This window comes from Bufo gargarizans, chromosome 1 (assembly GCF_014858855.1).
Source record: "Bufo gargarizans isolate SCDJY-AF-19 chromosome 1, ASM1485885v1, whole genome shotgun sequence".
NCBI classification, from domain to species: Eukaryota; Metazoa; Chordata; class Amphibia; order Anura; family Bufonidae; genus Bufo; species Bufo gargarizans.
In genome coordinates this window covers 207,224,548-207,238,629 of record NC_058080.1, presented here as the reverse complement: position 1 = coordinate 207,238,629, position 14,082 = coordinate 207,224,548, and positions in this window count along the sequence as shown.

The following is a 14,082-nucleotide window of genomic DNA, read 5'->3' as shown; positions in this document are numbered from 1 at the left end:
TGTTCTGGAGGTCACATTTTAAGGTGGGGGTACCTGTTAGAGGGGAGGGTGCTGTGGATGTTACTGTTAAAGGGTCAGGGTACTGTAGATGTCACTGTTATAGTGGAAACTGTCAATATCTTTTAATAACACACACAAAGATTAAATGAAATAGATAAAATATACCCATGCGAAGCCTGATCCTTCTACTAGTTGTGGATATAAAGCTGAGGTTCATGAGATTAATGAGGTTAGAAAAGATCCATATTAAACAATTTGGCATTAAATAATACAATCTGTTCCATATGAATGTCTTCACTCCACTGTACTGTTATTAAAAAAGTATATCAATGTGCTGCTTAAATGCCTATAGCCTTATTTTATGAGTAGACATCTTACTTAGATACAATACAGAGAAGTGTGCCAATGTTTGCGTTATATCTTAGAGAAGTCCAACTCTATAAAACAACATTACAACTCCTGGCAAGTTGCAAATATATTTTAGGAAATAATTTTTACATTATCAGCATGTCTTTCATTACATTGTGAAATATGTAACTACTACAAAAGAAGTCTTTATAGCCAATGTGTGCAGCACTTTACAGTATTTATGACTAATCACACTGGACAGAATTGTTTCCTGTTAGTCACAATGAATACTATTCTGTCCATTAGGAATTAGAAGTGATGATATCAAAGAGAACAGTCAGCTATTACCAGGGCAAAGTACTTGCCACAAGCTTTCCCAGATGATAATATCAAATGACACAGATGAAATTAAAGTTGGATCTTCAGCTCCTTAAGGCAAATAAACAACTATTATAGAAGTCTATAGATAATTCACCGAATGCATACAAAGGTTTCCGTAGGTTACAAGTCTCTTTGTTATAGTCTTCTTGAAACGTAGCATATATTTGAACTACGCTTAATTAATTCATGCCAAAATTGTCTATATCCAATATTAATGCGCATCAATAATATGAGGAGGCAAAATGTATTTAAATATTATGGAAATAAGGCCCCAAGTTTGTTTTTTCCCCATCATTTATGCTAATTGTATTCAGTCTAATTTATTATTCATGCAGTTTTAGGCTACAATTGGTGCCATTTAAAATTACATGCTTTTCTTAACTGATTTCTTGAGGCAATAAAGATAACCTATTCATTCACCATGAGCAAGGTTACTTACATAATAAATATAGGTATAATTAAGGAATTGTCACCTTCACTTTGCTTGACTAGAGTGCTTTAATAATAAGACTTACATATTTGGTGGTAAAAATAATGCAATCCTCTTTCAACAACTATCAAATTATACAGATGAGAGAAGGAGCTTGCAGTTTCTACAGGACAACACAACCATTATCTATTTAATATCACACAAGATGTAACCCCAGATTTATTCAAAGACATAAAAGCCATTTAAACTAGGCTAGAATGCTTACTATCTTTACATTACTGCCAGCTTAGATAATTTTTACACTACAAGGAAAGAGAATGGGTCATGGGTAGCTTGGATCAAATGAAGCTTTATAAAGTGATGGAGTAATCTATCAAGCTAATATGTTCCAGAGATGAAAGACAAGAGGGAGTAGTGCATCTCTCCTAGGATCCAAAAAATCTTTACTCGCTAGAGATTGTCAAGGTTTAGAAAAATTCGATTTGGCAGCTTAGCCGAACTTCATAAATAAATTTGATAAGTTACAAAATACTTTGTCATGAATCACATTCCATTGCATGGTGTGGGCGCAATGATGGGGAGTGGCGACAGCTACACCATTTAACCCCTCAGATGCCGCTTTCAACGCTGACCAGGGCATCTCAGACTCAGAGGTTAATCCAGGGTAAAAAAAAATATATATACTAACCTCATCCACTTGATCACGGAGAGGCTGTCCTCTCCCATCTTACTTGAAGAAAACTCACCACACGCACGTGATGACCTCTTCATGCACGCCGCAGGTCCTTTGGAGGGTTTTATTTAATAAAGACAGGAGTGGCCTCTCTGTAAGCAAGTGGATGAGGTAAGTTTATATATTTTTTTACTTTTAGCCATCATTTTAGGATAAATTGATTTGTTACCATGAAGTGTGATGAAATTCAGCTTAGTGGCAAATTTAATTTTTCCTAAAATTCGGATCAAAGTCTACTTTGGATAGAGTACTTTGATTCACTCAACACTACTGAAAGCCTTCATAGCTTAAACATACATATTGATCTGCATTTTGAAGCTCGCAAATAAAAGCCCTTTCATATCTAGGATACCAGGAGCTATGACGCATATAAAAACTTCTGAAAATTAGACTGATCTAAATGTTTTAAACAAAAATATTAGTTTAGCACTCAGCGGGGTAATATTTTGTACATTGGAACCATACAAAAGTGCTGAATTTTTGACACAATTGTTGTGTTATGTTCCTCATATAATCTCTGTAAAGACCATTAATCAAAGCCTTTAATTATCAACTCAGTCCCCAATCAATGTGCCTATTCTGCATGGATTTTTAGACATTTTGACCTAGTTGGTGTCTGAAAAATCCTGTAGAGGGCAGAAACAATAGAGTGGGAACAATAGTGTGGGAAACAATAGAGCTGACAGATGCAATTAGACACCTAAATGTATAATAGCAACCATACATGTTGCACGCAAAGCTCGAAACTGTTTGACAATACATAAAAAATAATAAAAATAATGATCATAAAAACCCCAATAATTTATAATTCAATAAAAACCTATTCTAGAACATAAATACTTCAAAATACAATAAATAATAGTGCACATAATATGGAGGCGATGTTCTGCCAAGAACTGTATGTATGGTAACCCTGCTGATGTCTTCATTTATTCTTGATAATTGCCAATCCATATAGCTACAGAGAATCGCCTCAGTAAAGTGCCATAGTTGTACTACCATTAGTGTTGATCAAGCACCAAAGTGTTTGGGTACTCGAGTAGAACAATTTAGGATGCTCGGGTGCTCTACAGAGCACCCGAGCACAATGGAAGTCAATGGGAGAACCCAAGCATTAAACAAGGCACTCCGTATTCTGAAGAGGGGAGGGTGTCTGGTTCACAGGAAAAAGTCAGAAATTGATGGAAACACCACTGAAATGGTTCGGGAACAGCATGAGGAGGATGTCTGGATGCATCTTTTACAGACTGACAATATTACGCACAAAACCGAAGATAAAATCGATTTTAGAGTAAAAATTGTAAGGAAACCTTCTTTCCTGTATATTTACTTGTATATAACGTGCAAGTGCTGCCAAAAATTACAAGGAAGAGGCACTCTGATACAACCTTTATATCATATAAAGGAGGGCCTCATTCACATTGTGGTACAAATTGTTCAGGTAGTGGGACTCCTACACAGGGCCGGTGCAAGGATTTTTGCCAACACAAGCAAAACTACATTTTGGCACCCCCCCCCCCCCCCACCAGGGGTGATGTAAAAAGGAGAGCGTGATATAACATGGAGGGGTGATGTGACATGGAGGGGGAGAAAAGTGACATGGAAGGGGAGAAATGTAATATGGAGAGGATAATGTGACATGGGGTGGGATGAGAAATGCGACACGGAGGGGGGAGAAATGTGACATAGAGGTGGAGAAATGTGACATGGAGGGGGAGAAATGTGACATAGGGTGGTGATGGGACATGGAAGGGGAGAAGTGACCAATACATATTCAAACCGCCCTCTTTTTGCAGGTGCGGTTAAATTGGTACCCTCACCTGTTTCGCTGTGGGTGGAAATTCCTCTGTCAAGCAAGGGGGGGGGGGGTGGTAGGGGGGGGGGTTTCTTCAGTGCTGCTTACTTGAATGTGCATTAACAATCCTTCCTCTTCTTTTATAGGTTCATCCTCGAGATCAACTGCTTGTTTCTCCTCCTTCTTCAACTTCCAGTACTTCGGTTTGGAGCAACCACATCTGTATCCAGGTAAGTGAAATCGCAATGTTATATATGCGCATGGAAATAATGGGTTCATGACACCAAGCTCCCCCTATTTGCAACCGCAACTATGGTATGTTCATGGTGTCATAAAACACAAATTACTAAATATTGAACCCAATAATAATTAGCTGGACACTTGTTTAATATTATCTTAATTTATTAATGGAAGATAATTGGCCGCGGTGCCCTAATGTTACCTATAATATTAATTAATAACTCAAATCAATTAATAACCAATATCCATGCAATTAATAATAAACTCCAACAATAGTCCATCCTAAAAGGAAAACTTTACACCATACCACCATAGCGTGAAGCCAATGGCTAAACTATACCGCAGCCAACTTCAATAGCATTTTGAAATCCAACACTAAAGAGGTTGTCTGGTCTTAAAATCAAAATTATTTTAATGTGCTCCTAACACCCCTCACCATGCATACATATGCTCCCAATACCTGTTTTTCATGTCCGAGCTTTCCTTCCCCCCTGGATCCGTTTACTTTCCCCCCTTCTTGTTTTGTTGAATACATAACTTTATTGATACAAAAGCCTGGCTGCACAGCACAGAGATGAGTCACAGGCTAGACACGTCCCTCACTCTGCTCTGCATGCAGCTGCTACACCCACTACAACTTTTGTGTCCATCTTTCTGCACACGGACATGATTCTACTTCTCACCCAGTGTCTAAATTTCATTACTGACAGTCCACAGGCTCTTCCCTAAGGCTACTTTCACACTAGTGACACGGACCTCCGGCAGGCTGTTCCGTCGGGTGAACAGCCTGTCGTATCCGTCCTGCTGCTAGTGAATGTGTGCCCCCGGACTGTCGCTCCGTTCCCCATAGGCACGGCAGCGCACGGCGAGAGGCTGCCGGAATAAAACCACGACATGTCCGACATTTATTCCGGCAGCCTCTCACCGTGTGCTGACGTTCCTTTGCCGGAACTCCGCCCCGCCCCCATTATAGTCAATGGGGATGGAGCGGCAGTCTGGGGGCACACGTTCACTAGCGGCAGGATGGATCACCCGACGGAACAGCCTGCCGGAGGTCTGTGCCGCTAGTGTGAAAGTAGACTCACCATCTCCAGAGTGTAATAAACATCTGGAAGCACACCCAAACACATCTATATCTAATCCTATCCTGTGTGATGCAGCATGCTGAGCTGTGTATCCAAACTCATCACTGACCGTCCACGGGCTCTTCCCTCACCATCTCCAGAGTGTAATAAACAGCTGGAATCGGCAAGCACGTCCAAACACATCTGTATCTAATCCTAACATGTATGTGTGCCTGATACAGAGCCTGTTGTGTGCGATACTGCCTGCTGAAGTGTGTATCTAATCCCATCTTCTATGATACTTCCATTTTGTATCATAAAACCTGCTGAGCTGTGCATCGAAACCTTTATGCACACAACTGTATCCATTTTGCGATCCACATTTTTTGCAGTCCCATTGAGTTCTATGGATTTTAGGTCCTCATTTTGAAGACCAGAATAGGACATGCTCTGTCTTTACTGCAACTGAAATATGGATGTAAAAAACACACTGAGGACATTCCTGTGCTTTCCACATTTGTATGTCAGTTCTGCGAAAAATAAAACATGCCCTATCTGGTCCTCATAATACAGATCTACAACCCATAGAACTTAATGGGACTGCAAAAAAAAAAAGTGAATCGCACACGGACACTATCTTTATTTAGAGGATCCGCAACTTGCAGAGCGCAGAACCGAAACGGTTCTGTGCACGAGCCCTACCACTTTTACTCAATGCCCATAACAGTGACATCCGCAGGGCTCAAATAACAGTGACATCCACAGTGACCCAACAACAGTGCCATCCATAGTGCCCCCATAACAATGACCTCCACAGTGCCCCCATAACAATGACATTGAGCGGCAATGGAAGAGATCCCATTCTAAAGATCATTTCACCGCATACAAGCAATCCCTCCTCATATTCAAATCCTCACTCGCTGATGCAAAACAGGCTTACTTCTCATCTCTCATATCTTCCCTGTCCCACAGCCCTAAACAACTTTTTAGCACTTTTAATTCCCTTCTCCGTCCCCCAGCGCCCCCACCCTCTCCTCTCTTCTCAGCTGAGGACTTTGCCAAATATTTCAAACAAAAGATAGTCCACATCAGAGAAAGCTTTACTACACAGTCCCCACAGACCCTCTACACAACTGCTCGGCCCTCTTCTCCCAAAACCCACTTCTCTACCATTACAGAAGGTAAACTCTCCACTCTACTCTCCAAATCTCATCTGACCACCTGTGCACTTGACCCAATCCCATCCCACCTCATCCCTAACCTCACTGCAGTGTTTATCCCAGCCCTAACTCATCTCTTCAACCTATCACTAAACTCTGGTGTCTTCCCCTCTGCTTTTAAACATGCTACCATTACACCCATCCTCAAAAAAACTTCACTTGACCCATCTTCCTTGTCCAGTTATCGCCCCATATCACTTCTTCCGTATGCCTCAAAGCTACTTGAACAACATGTCCATTCAGAACTGTCCTCCCACCTCTCCTCCTGCTCCCTCTTTGACCGCCTACAATCTGGCTTCCGACTCCACCACTCAACCGAGACTGCCCTTACCAAAGTCACCAATGACCTACTCACAGCCAAAACCAAGAAACAATACTCTGTCCTCCTTCTCCTTGACCTGTCCTCTGCCTTCGACACTGTTGACCACTCCCTTCTGTTGCAAACTCTCTCATCTCTTGGCATCACTGACCTGGCCCTCTCCTGGATCACATCATACCTCACAGACCGGACATTCAGCGTCTCCCACTCCCGCACCACCTCCTCATCTCATTCCCTCTCTGTTGGTGTCCCACAAGGCTCTGTCCTAGGACCCCTGCTCTTCTCTATCTACACTTTTGGCCTGGGACAGCTCATAGAGTCCTATGGCTTTCAGTATCACTCCTACGCTGATGACACACAAATCTACCTCTCTGGTCCAGACATCACCACCTTACTATCTAGAATCCCACAATGTCTATCTTCTATATCATCCTTCTTCGCCTCTCGCTTTCTTAAACTTAACATGGATAAGACAGAATTCATAATCTTTCCCCCATCTTGTTCAACCCCCCCTACAGACCTATCTATCACGATCAATGGCTGCACATTATCCCCAGTCAACAAAGCCCGCTGCCTTGGAGTGATCTTGGATTCTGCCCTTTCCTTCCGACCGCACATCCAAGCCCTTTCCACCACCTGCCGTCTCCAACTCAAAAACATCTCCCGCATCCGCGCTTTCCTTAACTTTGAATCTGCGAAAATACTTGTACATGCCCTCATTATCTCCCGCCTAGACTACTGCAACATTCTCCTCTGTGGCCTTCCATCTAGCACTCTCGCACCCCTCCAATCTATCCTCAACTCTGCTGCCCGACTAATCCACCTCTCACCCTATTATTCCTCTGCCTCTCCCCTTTGCCAATCCCTTCACTGGCTCCCCATTGCCCAACAAATTCACTTCAAAGTACTTACAAATACATACAAGGCCATCCATAACCTGTCCCCTCCCTACATCTCTGAGCTTATTTCCCGATACACCCCCACACGCACTCTCCGATCCTCACAAGACCTCCTTCTCTCCTCTCCTCTTATTGCCTCTTCCCACAATCGACTCCAGGATTTCTCCCGTGCATCCCCCATACTCTGGAACTCGCTACCCCAACATATCAGACTCTCACCTACAGTGGAATCCTTCAAAAGAAACCTGAAAACCCACCTCTTCAGACAAGCCTACAACCAGTGACCCTGCTGCCTCTATACCGCCATGACCAACTTAACCCGCACCTACTGTGTCCTTCTCCCATACCATGTAGATTGTAAGCCCTCACGGGCAGGGCCCTCTCTCCTTCTGTACCAGTTTGTAACTCATTTTGTTTATGATTAGTGCAATTGTCTGTATTATGTATGTGCACCCCTTATCATATGTACAGCGCTATGGAATGAATGGCGCTTAAATAATAAATAATAATAATAATAATAATTGACAGTGCCCCAATAACAGTGAGATCCACGGCAAACCCATAACAGTGCCATCCACAGTGCCCCCATTGCAGTGCCATCCACAGTACCCCCATAACAATGACATTATTTGTCATGACTATGGTATTGGTCGGGACTTTTTGTGTTGCATGCAGTTGTCAGCGGTCTGCTTGTTGTCTACCGCAGGTGAGGGCGGTTTGAAGATGTGTTGGTCACTTCAGATATGAGATCATTCTTGCAGTCAACTCATCGACAGCCGCCCTCCGAAACCAGCCTCAGGGAATGCCTAGACCAATAGGTGTCCGACTACATCGGGTTAACAGCCAATGTAAACGCTCTGAGAAGCGAGGAACCCCTTGACTACTGGGTGTGCAGGCTTGACCTGTGGCCAGACCTGGCACAATTTGCCATGGAACTGTTGGCTTGCCCCTCGTCCAGTGTCCTGTCCGAAAGGACGTTTAGCGCAGCAGGGGGGATAGTGACCGATAAGCGCACTCGCCTAGCTCACGACAGTGTGGACTACCTCACATTTCTAAAAAAGAATGAGGCATGGATCTCGGAGGAAATCAACACCTGTGACGACCACGTTTAACTGAATTTCACATATTACCATTGGAGTTTTTTCAAGAGGGGAGATTTCGTTCGCCATGTTTTTAATCCATTTTTATATTTTTAGTTCTTTTAAACATATGTATTTGACATGTATTTGTACTGGCCTGCAGTAAAATTTATATCCAATGACCGTCTAATATACCCCCAGCCACATAATGACTTGATCTTTTCTGTACGGTATATGCATAATTTTTTTGGCTTGTAAGTTAACTGGCCAACAGTAAAATTGTTATACAGTGACCGCCTAATGTACCTCCAGCCACATAATGACTAGATCTTTTCTGTACATTGAATGCACAATTTTGGGGCCTTTAATGTAACTGGCCAACAGTAAAATTGTTAAATGGTGACCGCCTAATATACCTCCAGCCAAATAATCACTTGATGTTTTCTGTCCGGTGAATGCCTAATGTTTGGGGCCCATATTCCACTAGCTTGCAATTGATATCCAATGACCGTCTAATGTACCTCCAGCAACATAATCACTTTTCTGTACGGTGAATGCATATTTTTTTTGGCCTGTAAAATTGTTATACGGTGACCACCTAATGTACCTCCAGCCACATGATCGCTTGATCTTTTCTGCACGGTGAATGCATAATTTTTGGGGCCTATAATCTAACTGGCCAACAGTAAAATTGTTATACGATGACCGCCTAATGTACCTCCAGCCACATTATCAATTGTTCTTTTCGGTCAGGTGAATGAATAATTTTTGGGGCCTGTAGTCCACTGGCCTAAAGTAAAATTGATAATTAATGACTCTCTATTATATCTCCAGCCACATAATAACTTGTTCTTTTCTGTCAGGTGAATACCTAATTTTTGGGGCCTATACTCCACTGGCCTACAGTAAAATTGTTATCCAGTGACTATTTAATATACCTCCAGCCACATAATCACTTGATGTTTTCTGTCTGGGGAATAAATACATTTTGGGGCCTGTATTCCACTGGCCTGCAATAAAATTGATATCCAATGACCATCTAATATACCTCCAGCCACATAATCACTTCATTTTTTCTGTCTGGTGAATGCCTAATGTTTGGTGCCTGTACTCCACTGGCCTGCAGTAAAATCGTTATACACTGACCGTCTAATATACCTCCAGCCACAATGAATGCATCAACAAGGCATTTTCGCCCACAGGACTGCCACATACTGGATGTTTTTCCCTTTTCACACCATTCTTTGCAAACCCTAGAAATGGTTGTGTGTGAAAATCCTAGTAACTGAGCAGATTGTGAAATACTCAGACCAGCCCGTCTGGCACCAACAACCATGCCACGCGTATTTAATTTATTTATATCCCTACCCATTGTGGTCTTTGAAGTAAAAATCCAAAATTTATAGGTTGTAACAGATGCGGCAATACCAAATACCTGTATGTCTACTTTTATTTTTCCTTTGTTTCAGTTTCACATAATAAAGAACTTTTGAAAAAAATAAAAAATGTTTTGTGTCTCCATTTTTTAAGAGACATTTTTTTTTTCAATTTTTCTGTCAATCATCATGTGTAGGGGTTACTTTTTTTTACACATTTAATTTTTTTTTTTTTTTACAGAATTCACCTTAGGGGTAGATCATGTGGTATTTTTATAGAGCAGCTTGTTATGGATACGGCGATACATAATTAGTCTATTTTTTTTTACATTTATTTTGGTTTTACACTATAAAATTATTATCATGTCTCCATTTTCTGAAAGCCGTATTTATTTTTTATTTTTTTTAACTATTATTTTATATAGGGACTCATTTTTGTGGCATGAGGTGATGGTTTGATTAGTATAATTTTGGGGTACAAACGACTTGTTGATCACTTAGTATTACACTTTTTGTGATGTAAGGTGACAAAAAATGTTTTTTTGGCACAGTTCTTTTTTATGGAGACCGACTGACGGAGTGCATCATATGATATTGTTATCGAGCAGGTTGTTACGGACACTGTGATACCTAATATGTCTTTTTCAAAATATATTTTGGTTTTACACAATAAAAGCATTTTTGAAAACACAAAATCGTGTTTTTGTGTCTATATTATTTGAAAGCCATATTTTTTTTATATTTTTTAGGGCTATTGTCTTATTTAGGGGCTCATTTTTTGTAGGATCAGGTGACAGTTTGATTGGTACTATTTTGAATTACATACTACTTTTTGATCACTTGGTATTGCACTTTTTGTGATGTAAGGTGACAAAAAATAGATTTTCTTGGCAGTTTTTTTTTTTTTTTTTTACAGTGTTCTCCTGACAGATATGAGACCCAGCCTGGAAATTGGGCCTCATAGGTCTCCATAGCTGTCGGGCCTCAAGGTCTTTGAAAGGCTTGGGGCTGCCATGGCAACCATTGGGTCCCTGTCACGGTAGTGCAGGAACCCAATGGATAAAGAGAGGGAGTGTGAACCTCCTGCATGCCGCAGTCAGCGTTGACCCGGCATTGATATGAGTGGTTAATCCACCGATTGTGGATGTAGCAGAAACTCAGCTGTCAGTAACAGCCTGGCCAGCAAGGCTGATAAAGACACCGTGTGTGGGGCACGGGAGGGACCGCAGGATAAGAATGCTCATCCTAATTTAGGACGAACATTCTCATCCTAGGTCCTTATAGTGTTAAAATCTTGATTTTGATATATTGAATAACAGCACAAGTATTTTCATAGACCAGCATCAACATTTTCAGTTTTGTTTTACTGTTTATATAAGAGTTACACAAAATACAAAAGCTGTCTATTATTTTAAAGTCCACATTTTGTGTTGTCCAAGTGATGATTGGACCAGGAATGACTAGTTTATAAATTTTACACTACTTTTATGAATTTGTCGAGTATGGCCAATGGTACAAATAGAGCATAGTAAATTATATTTATATATACTGTATATTTCATGTCTAGAGCTTTATTGAACCTTAGCTGAAAGAGCTTTCAGGATCATGAAGCCAGGAACATATTGGCTGTCAGTGACAAAACCTTCAGCAATTTCATTAGATTATTACTGGCAAGATCAGAGCTCAGGAGTTTGCAAAAGCTTAATGGAGTTTCACAACACTGACTAAAGCATGATGTAGTGATGCTGTGAAACACATTGCTTTACTTGTCTAAGGGGATATTTGTGCAATGGAAGTCTATAAATGGACATGTCCCATAGATTCATGACACCCATAACCTTCTATGTCATTAAGCCAGTAACATCCTACATCTTTTTGAACAAGGTGGTGGGAAGCACAGTAAAAGCTTTATTAATACAGATTACATTACAGCTGTGTAAATTTACCTAGCTTAGTATGTTTCAGAGGTCAGCTGAATGTGTCATCACTCTCTATGAAATCCATGAGTAATGGGATATGTTTTAACAAATGAATAACAGAGAGAGATATTTTGTACAATGTTTCCTGCTAAAAAAAGTAAAGTCTAAAGGAAATACCATAGAACAAGTACCATATTCATTCTAGTAATCTAAGACCTCCTTAGTTCGTTAGATTACTAATTGCAATTTGTTTTATTTGTCCCCTATTAAAGGGGTGATCCCAAGACTAATGCAAAAAATAAAAATCATAACATCATATAGTACATAACACTCTTTCTAACAAAGCTAGAACCCGCCATGAATAACTTAGTGGCTTTGTCAAATTTTTTTTTTACTAATCTTTTGCATACATTTTTGTTAACATGTACTTTATTGATGTTTTTTGTATTTTTAATACACTTTTGCCCTCTTAAAGTGCAAGTTTCAAGTGCATTTAAAATCAACTTTTTAGTACACCGCTGACTTCTCAGTGGTGTACGTAATATGGAGAACACATTTTATCAATAGGGCCGCAGCACAGTGAGTACGGGCAGGAGCGCACATTTCTGCTCCTTCCCGTGCCCCCAGGAGATCTACTAACTCCTGGCATAGCACATGGGTACCTTGTACCTATGTCCTATACCAGGATTAGCTGTGCGGAGAAGCTTCTGCCTTTGCCTGCTTCGCTAAGAGTCCTGCATGTCAGCTTTTAGCTTAGCGAAGCAGAAGCCCGCTTCACTAATCCTGGCATAGCACATGGTTACAGGGTACCTTCTGGGAGGCATAGGCAGGAGCAGCAATATGCACTGCGGCCCCATTGATAAAATGTGTATTTTGTACTGAAAAGTAGATTTTAAACACACAGCAAAATGTGCGCTTCAGGGAAGCAAAAGTGTTTAAAAAAAAATAAAAAAAATTATAAATTGCATTACAAAAAGTGTTATTATGGCATTAGGGACATGTTAACAACAATGTATTCAAAAGTTTAGTTGCTCTTTAATTACATTCAGTTGCAAAAGTATTCAGATGCAGGTGCTGGTTTTAAAACTGTAGAATATTTTTAGTTGGACAACCCCTTTAACCGGGAACCATCTTGAAGCATGCATTTTCATTTATAGATCTATTAGGGTCCAGTTACACGACTATATATATCTTGACATCTGCAACATTCGGATCCACAAAATTGAGATCACATAAAGTCCATTTTGCACCCTTTTTTTTGCGGAACCACTGTCTTCAATGGATTGGTAGTTTACATTTGTGGCCAAGAATAGGACATGTTCTCTCTTTTACGGAACAGAATAGAACGTGTCCTATTCTTGGCTGCAAATGTGGACCACCAACCCATTGATGTCAATAGATCGTCAAAAAAATTGATGTAACACAAACGTCACATGGACGGCATCTGTACTTTGCGGATGATACGATGCTATGGTGAATGCAAACATAATCAAATAGTTTAGTTTGATTACTGAGAATGTCCATAAAAATATATATATATATATTTTTTTAATTATAACATTTTGTTAATTATTCATGAATAGCCTGCTTCACATCATAAGAAACTTTCCATTGTCCTGTATTTTCCTGAAACAATTGTCCTGTCTTTGCAGTATACTTCCCCTGACATGTGAAAAGGTGAATCTTTCATGCTAATATTATCACCTGAGTACATAATTTTATTAAAAATGATCTTCAAAGTAAGGGGAGATCAAAGCACACAATATAGATCAAGCTCATCAGATGTATCTTTAACAATTTTATTTTTACTACAGTTCAAAGTGAAATTATAAACATTGCTTTTATGATTCCAATAAAAGGAATTTTTAATTTAACCCTGCATTCATAACTGCCTGTCATTATGATCATTAATGGTTTTGAAATGAATGGTAATATTAATGTGTTCTGTTGAAGTGCACAGAAATATATCTTGATAAGTAATCAGTACATTCAAAAGGTCATCTTAAAGAGAACTTGTCTTCTTCATTTTTTGAAGTACAAAAAAAAAAAAAAATACTGCTGCCTACTTTCAATGCTATACTTAGTGGTGTTCTTGGTGCTTATCTTGTATATGTGATAAAGGTTGCAATTTTGAGAATATGCTCTGTACTCAGTTTTAAACTTTTCCATATTATTGCTAAGTCACATGCACATATTTAGAGAAGGGAAAATGAGCTAGAGAACTACATGTAAAGCAATTTGCAGGAATGACATCACACCTGCACCTTCATGTGTCAATC